This window comes from Octopus bimaculoides, chromosome 8, assembly GCF_046866305.1.
Source record: "Octopus bimaculoides isolate indiv1 chromosome 8, ASM4686630v1, whole genome shotgun sequence".
Classification (NCBI taxonomy): Eukaryota; Metazoa; Mollusca; class Cephalopoda; order Octopoda; family Octopodidae; genus Octopus; species Octopus bimaculoides.
The window spans coordinates 13,450,738-13,468,237 of record NC_142935.1 but is presented as its reverse complement, the minus strand read 5'-3'; the positions used below and the strand labels follow the sequence as shown (position 1 = coordinate 13,468,237).

Here is a 17,500-nt window from a genome sequence, read left to right as displayed (position 1 = left end):
ACATATACATATATATACGACAGGCTTCTTTCAGTTTCTGTCTACCAAATCCACTCACAAGGCTTTGGTCGGCCCGAGGCTATAGTAGAAGACACTTGCCCAAGGTGCCACGCAGTGGGAATGAACCCGGAACCATGTGGTTCGTAAGCAAGCTACTTGAGGAAGATAACAGCGGCAGTAGCGGTGGTAAAGCTCTCGTTGTGATGATGATGGTGATAATGACTCCCCGAGAAGTGGTGTAACATATATCATAAAGCATTCCCGAGTTACTCTCTAAGAATTCTACAGATTACAGACTTTCCAATTCCTGGACAAGTGCTTTATCTAGAGCCTCGTTCTCCTCACCCAACCTCAAAAATGTAAGAGCTGAGGGCTAAGAATAACTGCGACGGGAACTGAACTTAAAACGCAGCTATAAATACAACAGGTTTGTTAGACAGATCGATCTTCACCATTGTGCCACACACACACACACGCACACACACACACACACACACACACACACACACACACACACACACACACACACACACACACACATATGTATATATTCGCAGTCATTAAGATAAGGTGCTTCTTACAGCTTTGAGTTATTTTAACTCTTTTTTCTAGCAATACTCGTGCTCAATAGTGCCCTCAGTCGCTATAGTGACGTATATATTTTTGCCTTTCGGTTGTAAAATTGCAAACAAGCCACCCTTATTATATATATATATATATATATATATATATATATATATAATACAAATATATATATATATATATATATATATATATATATATATATATATATAAAATAATATTAGGGACAAAATCCAAAATTACAGGTAAAAACTCAATTAAAATCAATTTATAAAAAATTTCAAATTAAATTGAGCTTTATAGATAAAATATATATAAAATATATAGTTTTAGGGGAAATAACCAAGTTTCAAGAACTCATCGATGAAAATCCACTATCACATATAGAAAAATTAATAATTAAAATATTATATCATATTATATTTATCTTATGATATTTACTTTACTTTATATTATACTCATTTATTGTGCTTTTAATTATTAATTTTTCTATATGTGATAGTGGATTTTCATCGATGAGTTCTTGAAACTTGGTTATTTTCCCTAAAACTATATATTTTATATATATAAATATATATATATATATATATATATAGAGAGAGAGAGATGCATATCTGGGTACAGGACGTCACAAGAAAACATGGACAAAATGAGAAACAGAACATAAACAGAGCACAGAAAACACACAGGCCTCATAGAGAACATTTCCTTCATCAGCTGCCACCATTCTAAAACTAAGCGTGAGTGTGTGTGCGTGTGTGAGTATTTATTTTTATATTCTGTTTAATATTCTCAATCCACCTTCCCCCTCTCTCAATCCACCTTCCCTCTCTTATACCCACCCTCTCTCCTCTCTTCCTCTCCCCTCCCATACCCATCTTCCCCCTCTCTTACATCCACCTTCCCCTTCTCCCTCCTCGTCGACACCCCCTCATAAGCTCATCCCACCACACCCCGACACACTCCTACTCTACCTTCCCACTCCACCCCATCCAATTCCTTACACCCCCCTACCCACATACCCCACCCTACCCACAGACCCCTACCTCTACCCCACACTCCACCCATGCCTTCCCCACCTCCCAACACCCTCACATCACACCACACCAATACCCTCGCATCACACCACGCACACCACACCAATACCCTCGCATCACACCACGCACACACTACAACTGACCAACAACTTTCTCCCTTTCTCCCTTCCCCATTTTCACACTACATACGTCAATAACACCAGCATTCTACCTCCCACACACAGCCCCTCGTTCCCGATCACCGTTTGTTATCTCCCCCTTTCTTAGCTCTCCTGAAATAAGAATTTCTAACTTCCGGTCAGCCATTGTTATGATCGGCCATTATTATTATGATTGACCGTTGACTGAACACTATTCAATTTTTTTTCTCCGTGTTTTTCTCCTTGTCTCCGTATTCTTTCTGTTGAAGAGCGTAGCTCGAAACGTCAAAGACTTTCCGTATTCCCGAGCGTCATACTAATATATACTTTTGTTATTTACACCACCTGTCCTCGTCTGTTGTTATTATTTGTATATTCTCCCATATATATATATATATATATATATATGGCAGCAGCGGAGAAAGTCAGCTTTGTCTATATGTCCAAACAGTTGCAGAGAGAAGGGAACGGGGAAAAAACTGGGGGTTTTCTTGCATAAAAGCTCACAATGTTGTAGAGGGAGATGAACAATGCAACGACAAACTAAATAGCGCCATTTTGGAAAAACCACTTTGTCCATCCAACCTCCGTTCATGTAGTTTCTTTGGTATGTCCGTTCACTGGAATGACCAATGCTGTTGTTGGATATGAGTGGACAGTGAAAGGAAGAGAAAGAGAAAGAGAGAGAGAGAAAGAGAAACTGAAGAGAAAAAGAGGGTGTTGATAATACAGCAACATAAAGACACAAAATGGAGGTAGCGTTCTAATTATGCAGCCTGTATGTATATGTTTGTGTATGTTTGTGTGTGTGTGTGTGTGTGTGTGTGTGTGTGTGTGTGTATGGTATCTATCTATCTATCTATCTATATGTGTGTGTGTGTATGTATATATATATATATATATATATATATATATATATATATATATAACTTCCTATCTACCTAACTACCTATATATATTAGCTGTGAAGATATGTATATATATATATACATATATATATAAATATACTCTCTCTTTCCTTTCCTGAGCGTCCAATAATACTATCCATATCACGTCCTCACCTTGTTGTTTTTTTGTTTTTTTGTTATTGTGTTTTTGAACTATATATATATATATATATATATATATATATATATATATAGAGAGAGAGAGAGAGAGAGAGAGAGAGAGCTGTCTCACTGGGTCTATTATATATAGCTGTTAAGCTATATATAAGTAAAGAGAGACAGTGAGATAGCTAGATCGACTTTGTCTTTCATTCGTCCGGGGTCGATAAAATAAATACCAGTTGAGCACTGGTGACCGATGCAACCGACTTACCCCCACCATCCGCCTCCCCTAATCCGAAAATTACTGGTCTGATACCAAAATGTGAGCCCAGTATTAGCTAAAAGAATATAAAACACAAGACGGGACCATGAAGACTAAAAGAGATAAAAAGAGGAAAAGTGTGCAGACATTACACACACACACACACACACACACACACACACACACACACATACACACACACGAACGTACACACACACACAGAAGCATATATATATATGGTGTTCTATTACTGGTGCCAATGGTGGTAGATTTTAGACCTAATGATGTTGGTAAATAATATCTTGATGGAATCGGTTCTTGAAGTGTTTGTACGGAAATGATAGCCGGGAGAGCCTAGGTGTTTGATGTGATGGGTTTATATATAAACTTGTGATAAGATATGCCTCTGTGTGTGTGTGTGTGTGTGTGTGTGTGTGTGTGTGTGTGTGTGTGTGTGTGTGTGTGTGTGTGTGTGTGTGTATGTGTAAATGTGTGTGTACGTGTGCGTGTATGTGTGCGTGCGTGTGTGTGCGTTTGAGTTTGCGTCTATGTTTGTGTGAGTGTGTGTGCGTGTGTGTGTGTGTGTGTGTGTGTGTGTGTGTGCGAGCGTGTACGTGTGCTTATACGCGTGTGTGTGTGTGTGAGTGTGGATGATTCGAAGGTTGGGTGATTCCATGTTGAGTGGAATTTGAATATCAAATTGCTGACCGCAGAATTCCAAGAATTTCAAACATTTTTTCTGCTTTTTCTTTTCTTTTTTTTTTGGTTTTTTTTCCTTTTTATTCTATCAAACATCCTCTCTTCTCTATTCCAGTCACAACAAATCACTTTATTACGGGGTCGCGGCGGGGATGGTGCTGGTTGCCATGTTGCTGCTGTTGTGTTTGCTATTTAACCCAAGGTCATCCTTCAACGAGCAGACATTTCTCCAAACAAAACAACAACTCCAGCGGTGAATATCCCTTTTGTATGTATGTATGTATGTATGTATGTATGTATGCATGCATTTGTGATTGTATATATGTATGTATGTATGTACTCACTTTGTTGTTTTTTTGTTTTTTTGTTATTGTTTTTTTTAACTATATATATATATATATATATATATATATATATATATATATATGTATGTATGTATGTATGTTCCTATGTACAGGGAATCCATTGTCAAATTATTGTCTGTCTATTTGTCTATAGATACACACATACATATTTACAAACATACATATACACATGTGTGTGTGTATGCATGCATATACGCGCGTACATACACATATATGATACACACACATACACACACACACACACATAATGGAACCCAAATTATTCCAAATTATTCGATGCCTTTCGGTGAAAGGCAGTAAGCAAGCTGTGATTCGAAGGAGGGATTAGGTTGCTATTTCTTATTTCTTTATTGCCCCAAGGGGGCTAAACATAGAGGAGACAAGCAAAAGGATTAAGTCGATTACATCGACCCCAGTGCATAACTGGTACTTAATAATACTGCTAAGTATTTCGCCTGGCGTGCTAACGTTTCTGCCAGCTCGCCGCCTTAGGCTGCTATTTCTAACAGGTTGAGCAACCACGAGAAACACACCCCAATCCCCTCCGCTACCGGAAGACCGACGTGCCAAGCATTCATGACATGTCATAACAAGCCTCGAAGCACCAAATCCCCCACCATTTACAGCAACAGACAACATCCCACAACACCTTGTCACACGCCTCTTTCAGGGGAAACGCCAGCATTGCCATAGTTACGGCAGCACGTAAGTAGCACCAGACTGCACTGCATCCCACCGTATCATATAAACCTACTCCGTTCTTCCATAGTTTACTATCCACTACCTACCTACCTACCTACCTACCTACCTACCGACTATCCCTCTTTTTGAATAAATACCTTATCGATTCCTAACATATTTACTATACTAAGATGTCTTATTCTCTCTTTCGCTGTCTCTCTCTCTGTCTCATCCATATACATACATACCCACACGGATATAAACACACACACACACACACACACACAGATGTTTGCACATACACTCCCATTCATAGCTGTAGATATCCCACACCCCACGACATCGTCACCCGAAACCGATTCCACCATGTCCAGCCGCACCCTGCGTCACAAGCGATTCGCGCACATATACAAATAAGGCAATACATATACACATACACTAATATATATATATATATACACTAAATATATATACATATATATATATACACTAATATATATACACAAGCACTAAGGAATATATATATATTCTTTTATACGTTTGAGATCGAAAGCTGTGGACATGCTGGGTTACTGCCAGTCATGTGTGTGTGTGTATATATATATATATATATATATATATATATATATATATATATATATATATAGTGAATCCAAACAAAGAAGAACAAACAAGAAAAAGCAATAACGCGAGTACTCGTATTATCAGACGCTCACGAAAGGAAAGAAGGAGGACTTAACGTTTCGAGCAAAGCTCTTCTTCAGAAATAGAGGAAAGTAGTAGGCTTACGAAGAATAAGACCTGGGATCGATTGGCTCCAGCGTGGCCGCATATGACTGAAACAAGTAAATGAATAAAAGAGTGCTACCTTGGGCAAGTGTCTTCTACTATAGCACCACCACCATCACTGCCCCATGACGACCATCACCACCACCACCACCACCACCACCACCACCACTACCACCACCATCATCATCATCACTGCCCCTCGACGGCCATCACCTTGTTGGTATCTGAACTCGGAGCGATAAGAGCCGGAAGAAATGCCGCGAACCATGTACTCCGACGCTCTAACGAATACGCCGTAGTATCTAATATACAAAGCGTTGGAATGGTCACGGTTGGAATGCCTCTGGTCAAAAGCAGATTGGAGCAAAGCTACTTTTGGACAACCACAAAAACAAGAACGCTATTGAGCACATTGTACATTTAACCCTCAACCCACCACCACCACCACCACCACTACTACTACTACTACTGCTACTACCACTACTGCTACTACTACTACTACCTCCACCACCACCACCACCACTACTACTATTATACGAGAAGCAGTAGCAGTAGCTGTCAAGGGCAACGACATCGTCTCTATTCAGCTTTCACCTTTCCATCACCTTTTAACGACGAATCGTCGAGTCCAATCAACCAACAGCAGCGTCACCACCACCACCACCGCCGCTTCCGCCGCCTCCGCCGCTATCACCCAACATGGCTAATCCATCAGTCAACACTCCTTTTCCTTCTCTTTTCCTCTTCTTCTTCTTCTTCTTTTACTTGCAAAGCTTTCGTTCCAACGTCGGCCATCTTTTAACCTAATACTCTTACAGTCAGCCACCTCACCCTTCTCCTTTCAGTCACTACCATTTCTTCAGCCAACGCCTGCCTACAGCCATCGTTATCCTACAACTACCGCATTCCAACAGCCATCATATTCTGTTACCGCTACCGTATACACTTCTCAAGCCAATACCTTCCAGCTGTCACAGTCTTCTTAGAATCAGCAGCGTTCTTCAGCCAATGTCCCCTTCCAATTATCACTCATCTGCCATGTCCTTTATTTCACTCACCATCCTCCTTTAGCCAGTGCGGTGCGTGGGGCCGCGAGGCTGAAAGGGCACTGGTGACGTTGCGAATAATGGACAAAGCTTCCATGCGACTACTGAGCAGGACAGCAACGAGGGCATGTCTTTGTGATCACTAGACCAGCTAAAAATAACTACCAAATCTACATCAAATTACACTTTTCACAAGCTTAAAGTATAGGTCGGTGAAGGCGCGTGTCTCAGGTGGTGGACTCATGATCGTAAACAACAACATCAAGTGAAGCCATCGCTAAAAATAGCGGCCGAATTTACCTCGAATTACACATTTTAAGGGCTTAAACAGTTGAAGCGCTTGGCTCAGGGGTTAGACTCATGATCGAAAGATTGTGGTTTCGATTCCTGGACCCACAGATGTATTGTGGTTTTGAGCGAAACACTTCATTTCGCGTTGCCCTAGTCCCCTCAGCTGGCAAACATAAGTAATCCTGCGATGACCCAGCGTCCAGTCCAGAAATCGCTCCTATTTGTCTATATAGGAAGGAGCTTAATCCTCTTAAAATATAGGGCATATTGAATAGTGTAATCCATGTTTTACAAAGAGAGTGAGTGAGAGAGAGAGAGAGGGGAGAGAGACAGAGAGAAAGAATGAAAGAGAGAGAGAGAGAAAGAAAGAATGAAAGAGATAGGGAGAGAGAGAGAGAGAGAGAGAGAGAGAGAGAGAGAGAGAGAGAGAGAGAGAGAGAGAGAGAGAGAGAGAGAGAGAGAGAGAGAGAAAACAGGCAGCCGTGGTTGGAACGTCGTTGGCTCATATTAGCCGCTGCCAGGACGCGAAATTTTTTCCCACGGGTGTTCCGGACTCCAGTTATGAACTTATTTGCATACAGCCAATCAGAGCTCAACTATCAAACTAGTGTCCACCTAGATACGAAAATACTCTGGTTGAGTTCAGTGGAAAATGTGCGTTACAGCAAAATCTAACTATTCTAATAGGGGTGACAAATGTGAAATTTAGTGTATAAAGTGAAAGGAGAACTGCTCACCAATGAATGATGCCATAACGGTGCTGGGGTCCGGAACTCTCGTGAGAAAAAAAAAGTTTCGCTGCTGGTAGGTCTTTTCGACTCACTGATATTTACTATATTTTTCAAACTCAGCGCGTGCATGGGAGATTCTATCTCGGACGAAAAGCGCAGTAACATGCCTAGCAACGTTGTAGGCTTTATCTTTCATATTTTACCTATTTCAATCATCACACTGCGGCCATGCTGGGGCACCGCCTTGATGAAATTTTGTCGTACCAATCGAACACAGTAATTTAATTTAAAGCCTGGCACTTATTCTATCGGTCTTTTTTGCCGAACCGCTAGTTACAGGGTGTAACAAAAAAAAAACACCAACACCAAAACGGGATGGGGGTAGGAGTCAAACCCGTGTACCCTTAACGTAGTTCTCGGGGAGATTCAGTGTGACACAGAGTGTGACAAGGCTGGGTCTTTGAAATACAGGTACAACAGAAACTAGTAGCTTGGCAAAAGATACCGACAGAGTGAGTACCAGACTTCAAAACTAATGAATAAGTCCCACGGTCGATTTGTTCGACGGAGTCCCTTCGAGGCGGTTCCCCAACATGGCCACAGTCCAATGACTGAAACAAGTAGACTAAACCCTACTACCACCACAAGAACAACAACAGTAGTAGTAAGAGCAGTAGCAGCAGCAGCAGCAGCAACCAGTGAAACACTACATCAACATTGTATGCTTGGACACACAGACATGTGCGCCATCAACCGCAGCAAAGGGCCGATAGGTTGCATTGAAAACCGCCATCGGAGGATGCCACGCTTCATTTCACATACCATTGCAAAACGCATTCACTTAACCATTACCTCGTACGACCACCACCACCACTACCGTCACCACCACCACCACCACAACAACAACTGCAGTAGCAGCAACAGCAATAACAAACTCTGCCGCTACTATTGTACCACTACGACGACGACGACGACCACCACCACCACCACCACCACCACCAACAACAACAACAACAACTCCACCACCACCACCACAACCACCACCGCCAACGCCACGACCACCACCATGGTCATTCCAATACCACTACTGTTGCTGCTGCTGCTGAAGGTGTGAATCATTCTGAAAGGTTTTTGTTACTTTATTGTTTCTTTTATTTGTGTTTTCTTTTTATATTTCTCTCGCTTCTTTATTTATTTATTTATTTATTTATTTATTTACTTATTCATATCAGAAGTCAACGGAGGCATGAAAGAGGAGTGGTTGTAGGTGGGGTGGGTGCAAGTCCTTGTCCGCCTTACCGTCCTTTCCCCCATCAGCGGCTAGACTGCGAGAGATAGTATGAGTGTGTAAGAGAGACAGAGAGGGAGGGATTGAGAGAGAGAGAGTAAGAGTGAGTGAGAGGGAGGGAGGGAGGGACGAAGTAGAGGTGATAGGTGTGTGCTTGTGTGTTTTACCGTCCTTTACCCACAAGACTTGGTTGTTGCCAGAAGTCATCAACCACTGGCTAGACTGAGAGAGAGAGAGAGACTGACAGACAGGCAGAGAGAGAGAGAGACTGACAGACAGGCAGAGAGAGAGAGAGACTGACAGACAGGCAGAGAGAGAGAGAGAGAGAGACTGATAGGCAGGCAGAGAGACAGAGAGAGAGTGAGACAAAGAGATAGAAAGAGAGAGGAGGTAGAGCGGGGGGGGGGGGAGGGGCGCAAAGGATGAGTCGCATGCGTTCATATTTATGCGGAATTATGACGGTCTCTCTATGTATGTGTGGGTGTATACAAGGGTATGTGTGTGTTTGAGATAGATAGATAGATAGATAGAGAGAGAGAGATAGAGAGAGAGATAGAGAGAGGACAGAGAGAGGAAGAGAATGAAAGCGGAGAGTAAGATTTGGATGAATTGGAAGAGATTTAGAATGCATGACATGTATATAGCGATTGTGTGTGGATATGGGTATATACATTCATTCATTCACTCATACATACATACATGCATACATACATATCTGTGTGTGTATATAAATATGTATGTGCATGTCTGTGTCAGTGTAAATGCATTCATATATGTGGGTATGTATATATATATATATATGTATGTATGTATGTATGTATGTATATATGTGTATGTTTATATATATTTATACATATAGGGGCAGGAGTGTCTGTGTGGTAAGAAGTTGGCTACCCAACCACATGGTCCCGGGTTCAGTCCCACTGCGTGGCACCTTCCGGAGGTGTCTTCTACTATAGCCTCGAGCTGACCAAAGACTTGTGAGTGGATATAGTAGACGGAAACTGAAAGAAGCCCCTATGTTTGTCACCTCCACCATCGCTTGACAGCCGATGTTAGTGTGTTTACCTCCCCGTAACTTAGCTGTTCGGCAAAATGGTACGATAGAATAAGTACTAGGCTTTACAAAGAATAAGTCCGGGGGTCGATTTGCTCGACTAAAGGCGCTCCAGCATGGCCGCAGTCAAATGACTGACACAAGTAAAAGAATAAATGAATATACACACACAAACGCACACACACACATATATATACACAAGTGTGTGTATGTATGTATAATTATGTGTGTATACATACGCGTATATGTGTATATATGTATGCGTATTAACAGCATACATATGCATTGTGGTTGTGTATTCACGTGTATTTGTAGTAGTAGTAGTAGTAGTAGTAGTAATAGTAGCGGCAGCAGTAGTAGTAGTAGCAGCAGCTACCCCGCCCCCGCGTCACACCAGCAGCCGGAGTGGTTGTGGTGAGCTGGCGAATGGAAGGGCACAGCGGGGAAGGGGTTGGAGGGTGTGGTGGAAATATGATCTGGGAGGAGACAAAGAACAACATTTGACCGTTTCCTCGCCCGGTGCCTGTGTTATTCTTGGTGCCCGCAGCCAGCACAATCAACGCATACCGACATATTGGGAAGAAGGGACGGTCAGAAAGTAGTATTCGTACACACGTGCACACTCGCGTCAGTGCACACGCGTGCAGATGCACACACACACGTATACAAACATGCATACATATATGCACCTAGATACATATATATATTTATATGTATATATATAAGATTAATGTAATATAAAGCTGAAAAAAAAAAAAAAAAGAAAAAGAAAATTAACACCAAATATACAGTGCGTGTGTTTTTATTGGCTAAACTGGCAACATGACCATCCCCAAGTACAACAACATCTGTTTCAACACACGATTTCACATAAAAAATCTTGCAAAACAAATATATATATATATATATATATATATATATATATATATATACACATACATATATATATAAATGTATATATATATATATATATATATATATATATATATATACATACATATATAAATGTATATATATATATATATATAATATATAAATATATATATAAATGTATATATATACACACACTAATATATATATGTATATATATATATACATGTATACATATATATATATATATATATATATATATATATATATATATATATATATATATATATATATACATGTATACATATATAGATATATATACATGTATACATACAAATATATATATATATATATATATATAAATGTATATATGTGTATGTGTATATATATATATATATATATATATATATATATATATATACACATATATATGCATATATATATATATAAATGTATATATGTGTGTGTATGTGTATATATATATATATATATATATATATATATATACAAGTATACACACACACACACACACACACACACGCACATACATATATATATATATATATATATATATATGCGTGTGTGTATATATATATATATATATATATATATGTATATATATATATATGTTTGTATGTATGTATATCCATGCATACGTCTGCACATACAACAGCAACAGCGAGGACAAAAAAGTTAATTGAATTCCGCACATTTTTCGGAATATGCTGAATCATCGCCAGACTGGAAACTGTGACAACGACAACAACAACAACAACAACAACAACGGCAGCAATGAAATACAACAGCAGCAACTGGCTGCAGCAGGAATTGGCAGCAACAACCGTAACCGTCAGCAGCACTATTAGAAGCAATAGGCCGGTAACACCACCATCAGCAATCATTAGCTTCGTGGTCGTCATCTCCGTCATCATCATCATCATCGTCATCATCATCATCATCATCATCATCATCATCATCATCATAATTACTAAACACCACCATCACCACCACCATCATCATCATCATCATCATCATCATCATAGTCATCTTCCATGATAATAGAATTAAAATTTCAGCCTAGGGCCGGAGATTTTGTGTGGGAAGGGGCCGGTTGACTGTATCCGGTCTAAGCGCTCGTCTGGTACCTATTTTATCGAATATTGGAAGGATAAACGGTAAAGTTGACCTCGGCGGCATTTGAACTCAGAACGTTAAGAGCCGGAAGAAATGCTGTTAAACATTCTTGTTCCACGTGTAAAAAAAGAAGTTTTCTTTCCAGTCGCGTGGATCCTGGGTTCAGTCCCACTGCATGGCACCTTGGGCAAGTGTCTTCTACTATAGCCTCGGGCCGACCAAAAGCCTTGTGAGTTGATATGGTAGATGGAAACTGAACGAAGCCTGTCGCGCGTGTATGTGTGTGTGTGTGTGTGTGTCTATGTTTGTCCCCATCACCTCTTGACAACTGGTGTTGGTTTGTTCACATCCCCGTAAGCTAGTGGTTCGGTAAAACAGACCGAGAGAATATGTAAAAGGTGTAAAAAATAAATAAGAATTAGGGTCGATTCGTTCGACTGAATATCTTCAAGGCGATGCTCCAGCACGGCCGCAGTCTAATGACTGAAACAAATAAACGATAATGAGAAAGATACTGACAGATCCTTTCTATTAGAGGCACAAGATCTGAAGATTTGGGGCAGGAGTCTTGGGGTAAGAGTCTAGATCGACTCCAGAGCCCAACTGGTACATATTATATGAAGTCCGAAAGGACGAAAGTCAAAAGTTGAACTTAAAACGTAAAGACGGGCGAAACGCCGCTATGCTTTGTATCCGAGGTGCTACCGATTTTGTCAGCTCACCGTCTTGATCTTGTTCGATAATAATGATTAACCCTTCATCTATAGGAACAAGGTTTGAAATTTTGTGGCCGGGCGATCGTTGATCACGTTGAGCCCAGTGCTCAAATCGGACTTATTTCAAATCATGATTTTGAGCGCATCTGACGTAAGTCCTTTTGGAATCGTAATCGGAAAGGTGACCCCTTCCGCAGCAGCTCTTCGAGTACCGTACACATCTACGATGAAATACCTCCGAAAGGCAAAGTCCACCTCGGCAGAATTTGAACCTAGAACGTAAATACGTACAAAATGCTGTTTATCTCATCTCTTTCACACACACACAAACATACAACCCCCTCGCTCTCTTTCTTTCTCTGTCTCTCTCTGTCTCTCTCTGTCTCTCTCTGTCTCTTTCTTTCTCTCTCTCTCTCTCTCTCTCTCTCTCTCTCTCACACACACACACACATACACACTCACACACAAACTCAAACACCCACACACCCGTATTCACTCCCATACGGGTACATGAAAATATGCATTCCATACATATTCACAAATGTAGTCAGAAGCAACGAAATTAATATATGAGAATGCGCGTGAGTTGAGTGTGTATGCATGCATTGGTGCATGTATGTATGTGTGTGTATGTATGTATGTATGGGGGTATATGCGTTCGTGTGTATGTGAAAGTACATAACTTGATGATATGCAATGATTCATACATAAAATGTGCAATAATGTAATATTTGATATATGTGTGTGTGCGTGTGAGTGTGTGTGAGAAAGCAACGCACAATTACGTGCGTGCGCATACACACACATACACACACACAGAGGCATATATATATATATATATATATATATATATATATATATATATATACACTCATAAACGGACACACCACTTAGACAAACATAGCAGTGTTGTGTCTCTGGCATTTTTATGAATATTCATATTGAGTAACAATCGAACGCTAACAACAGTAACCCGGAAATAACGACAACATGCATACACACACACACAGACACACTCGCACACACACACACACACACACACACGCACACACACACACTCACTCACACACGCACACACACACACGCGCGCACACACACACATACATATATAAAACACAAAAGAAAATGTAATCAGTACCCGCTGTAGAGAGAAATAATTTGTGTTCGATCCACTGAACTGGAAATCTGGATCGGCCTAAAATACCTCTCTCTCTCTCTCTCTCTCTCTCTCTCTCTCTCTCTCTCTCTTTTTCTCTCTCTTTTTCTCTCTCTCTCTCTTTCTCTCTCTCTCTTTCTCTCTCTCTCACTCTCTCGGGGCGCGCGCACACACACACACACATATATATATATATCAAGGAGGAGACCCCCTTTCGGTCATGAATGATCATGGGACTGCACTTAAAAAGCGTGATCCGCATTTTCGTCCGATGTCACTTTGTCCAGCATCAACCACTTCATCAACATCTTTTTGACCGATGGATTTTTTGTCCAACGACTTTTCGTCCGATTTTGAATACTCTTTCGAAAACAAGATGAAAGTCGCGTGTGAATTCGCACCGAACACAGCCTTCTTTTCTCATATCTCTTGTATTCTTTTCCTAGTTTTGTATTCTTTTCTACTCAAGGCACAAGGCCCGAAATTTTTGGAGAGTGGACAAGTCAATTAGATCGATCCCAATACGCGACTGGTACTTAATTTATCGAACCCAAAATCATAAAAGGCAAAGTTGACCTCGGCGGAATTTGAACTCAGAACGTAAAGACAGAGGAAATGCTAATAAGCATTTCGCCCTTTTCCTAGTTTTGTATTGCTTGAATGAAAATCGTAGATGTAATTACGTTCACCGACTACTTTTCTTTCGTTTTTGGTCGATACTATGAACTTTGTCATTTCGCGATAGGTAACTTAAAAATGTGTATACTAAATTTGTAGCACTCTATACACAGCACCATACTCGAAAGAGAAAAGGAAAAAGCGAAAGTAAAACTGTTAACAGAGAAGGAGCAAGGACGATAATAACAGTCCTTTAACGAGGCTCGTTATAGTTCTGTGAAGGAGTGGCTGTGTGGTAAGTAGCTTGCTTACCGACCACATGGTTCCAGGTTCATTCCCACTGCGTGGCACCTTGGGCAAGTGTCTTCCACTATAGCCTCTGGCCGACCAAAGCCTTGTGAGTGGATTTGGTAGACGGAAACTGAAAGAAGCCCGTCGTATATGTGTATATATATGTATATATATATATATATATATATATATATATATATATGTGTAACAATTAGAAAATGGAGGATAATATGCTGAACCCAACTACTTGCAGACGGTGTATCCCGTTGAATTCATTAATTTAATTCATAGCAAAAGTGACAAAGGGAGGAAGAAAAGAAAAAGAAAGAAAGAACCAAAGCACAGGTGTCCATGGCAGACTATGTTATTTTGCCAACATGGTTTACATATAGAAGTACAAAGTACATAAGGAATTAGAGGATGAACAGAAGTTTAATCTTACAGCTGTTACGGCCTAGTTTTGGCAGACCCCATTCTATCCGAATATTCCTTTCCGGAGTGATTATCGGATGACATTTTGAAATGGGGTTACATGCCCGAACCTCTAGGCCTCTTCAGAGATTCACAAAGGGTTACATACAGATGTAGAGCAAGAGGTAAAAACAGAGGTGTGGTAGAGACCAGAAGAAAAACAACAGCAAAAATAAGATAGAAATAAAAATAAAAATACAATTGAAATCAAAATATAAATAAAAATAAAAATAAAAAATACAAATAAGGGTACAGGAGGAAAAAAATAATAATAGTAGTAAAAAAGAATACATAAATGAAGGTATAGCATGTGGGACATGCAAACATATAGAAAAGATATATGTAAAAAAACCCTTAGAAACACAAGGCACCCAAAAAGCCTACAAACATTATAGATAGATCGCTATAGGCACTCCAATGCACATCTATATGTGTTGGTTCGTGTGCACAGCCGGAAAGGAATATTCGGATAGAATGGGGTCTGCCAAAACTAGGCCGTAACAGCTGTAAGATTAAACTTCTGTTCATCCTCTAATTCCTTATGTACTTTGTACTTCTATATGTAAACCATGTTGGCAAAATAACATAGTCTGCCATGGACACCTGTGCTTTGGTTCTTTCTTTCTTTTTCTTTTCTTCCTCCCTTTGTCACTTTTGCTATGAATTAAATTAATGAATTCAACGGGATACACCGTCTGCAAGTAGTTGGGTTCAGCATATTATCCTCCATTTTCTAATTGTTACACAAATTTTGGGTAAAACCTCCACTTTTACCCGCTCCCATTGATTGCACCTAGTATAGCACTAGCGTAGCAATAATTGGGTACCCCCCCAGCAGTATACTGGAAAGATACTATCCCTTAGTGGGTTGTACCCCCAACCCCTAACTCTCTCACGTTATATATATATATATATATATATATATATATATATATGTGCGTGTATATGTTTGTGTTTGTGTCCTCCCAACATCACTTGACAACCGATGGTGGTGTGTTTAGGTCCCCATAACTTAGCGGTTCGGCAAAAGAGAACTATAGAATAAGTACTAGGCTTCCAAAGAATAAGTCCTGGGGTCGATTTGCTCGACTAAAGGCGGTGCTCCAGCATGTCCGCACACAAATGACTGAAACAAGTAAAAGAGTAAAAGAGTAAAAGAGTATATCATTAGAGATAATTCACTTTGTTTTCTAAAGAGTTTCTTTAAAATTGGACAAAAAGTCGTTCGACAAAAAAAAAATCATCAGACAAAAAGACGTCGGACCAAGAAACGTGGACGAAAAGACGTTTGAAAAGAAAAGCGAAAGACGAAGACAGGTGTAGGAACAACATGCAGGTTATTCAACATATTTCCCTCTCAGATTCACACACTTATTGCAGCAGCCCTTAAGTTTTTTTAAGCCCTATAAAAGAACTCGGAAGTTTGGGCCTCCAACAGTTCTTCTCGCGACACCGTTAAAGCTAAAAAACATTTCTCTTCTATTTTTTAATTATCATAAATCTTCCACTGAGGTGGGAGCCAGTTTGTATGTATGTATATATGTATGTATGTATGTGTGTGTGTATGTATGTATGTATGTATGCATGTATGTATTTGTGTATGCATGTGTGAATGTATGTATGTATGCATGTATGTATGCTTGCATGTATGTATGTGTAGATGTATGTATGCGTGCATGTATGTATGTATTGATATTTTTGTATTTATTTTACCGCAGTTCCCTATCTGTTTAAATGTAGTTGGACCACATGTTAAGAATCACCACATGGTAACTATCTATTCCTGGCTTTACAACATGACATTTTAAAATTGTTTTGTCGTTCTTCTTTGGAGGTAACCCCCCCCCCCTCAAAACTGTGACATTGTGCAAACTGTTGTTGCTGCAATTGTTGTCGGTGTTGTTGTAGGCCGTGGTGGTAGCGGTGGGGTCGAGGTCGGAGTTGGGGCTGGCGTTGTGAAAACCTTTGAAGTTGATGCTGTTGTTGTTGTTACTGGTGTTTAGCGTTAGTGGTGGTGGTGGTGGTGGTTGCGGTATGCGTATGAATGGTGAGGCGAAGTAAAAGGACGAGGATAGGGAAGAGACAAAAAGTAGAAAACTACAAATGAGCAGCAGAAGTAATAGTAGAAGAAGTAGTAGTAGTGGTGGTTGTTGTAGTAATGTTGGTTATAGTAGTAGTAGCAACAGTCATCTTGGTAGTAGTAGTAGTGGTAGTATTAGTGTTGGTT

The 17,500-nt window shown here is 40.0% G+C and overlaps 1 protein-coding gene across 2 annotated transcripts in view; it reads right to left on the bottom strand.

Moving 5' to 3' along the window:
• The window catches only part of LOC106880136 (tyrosine-protein kinase transmembrane receptor Ror2), a 744,288-nt gene that overhangs the window by 28,816 nt on the left and 697,972 nt on the right, over positions 1-17,500 (bottom strand). The gene's annotated exons all lie outside the window — the stretch shown is intronic.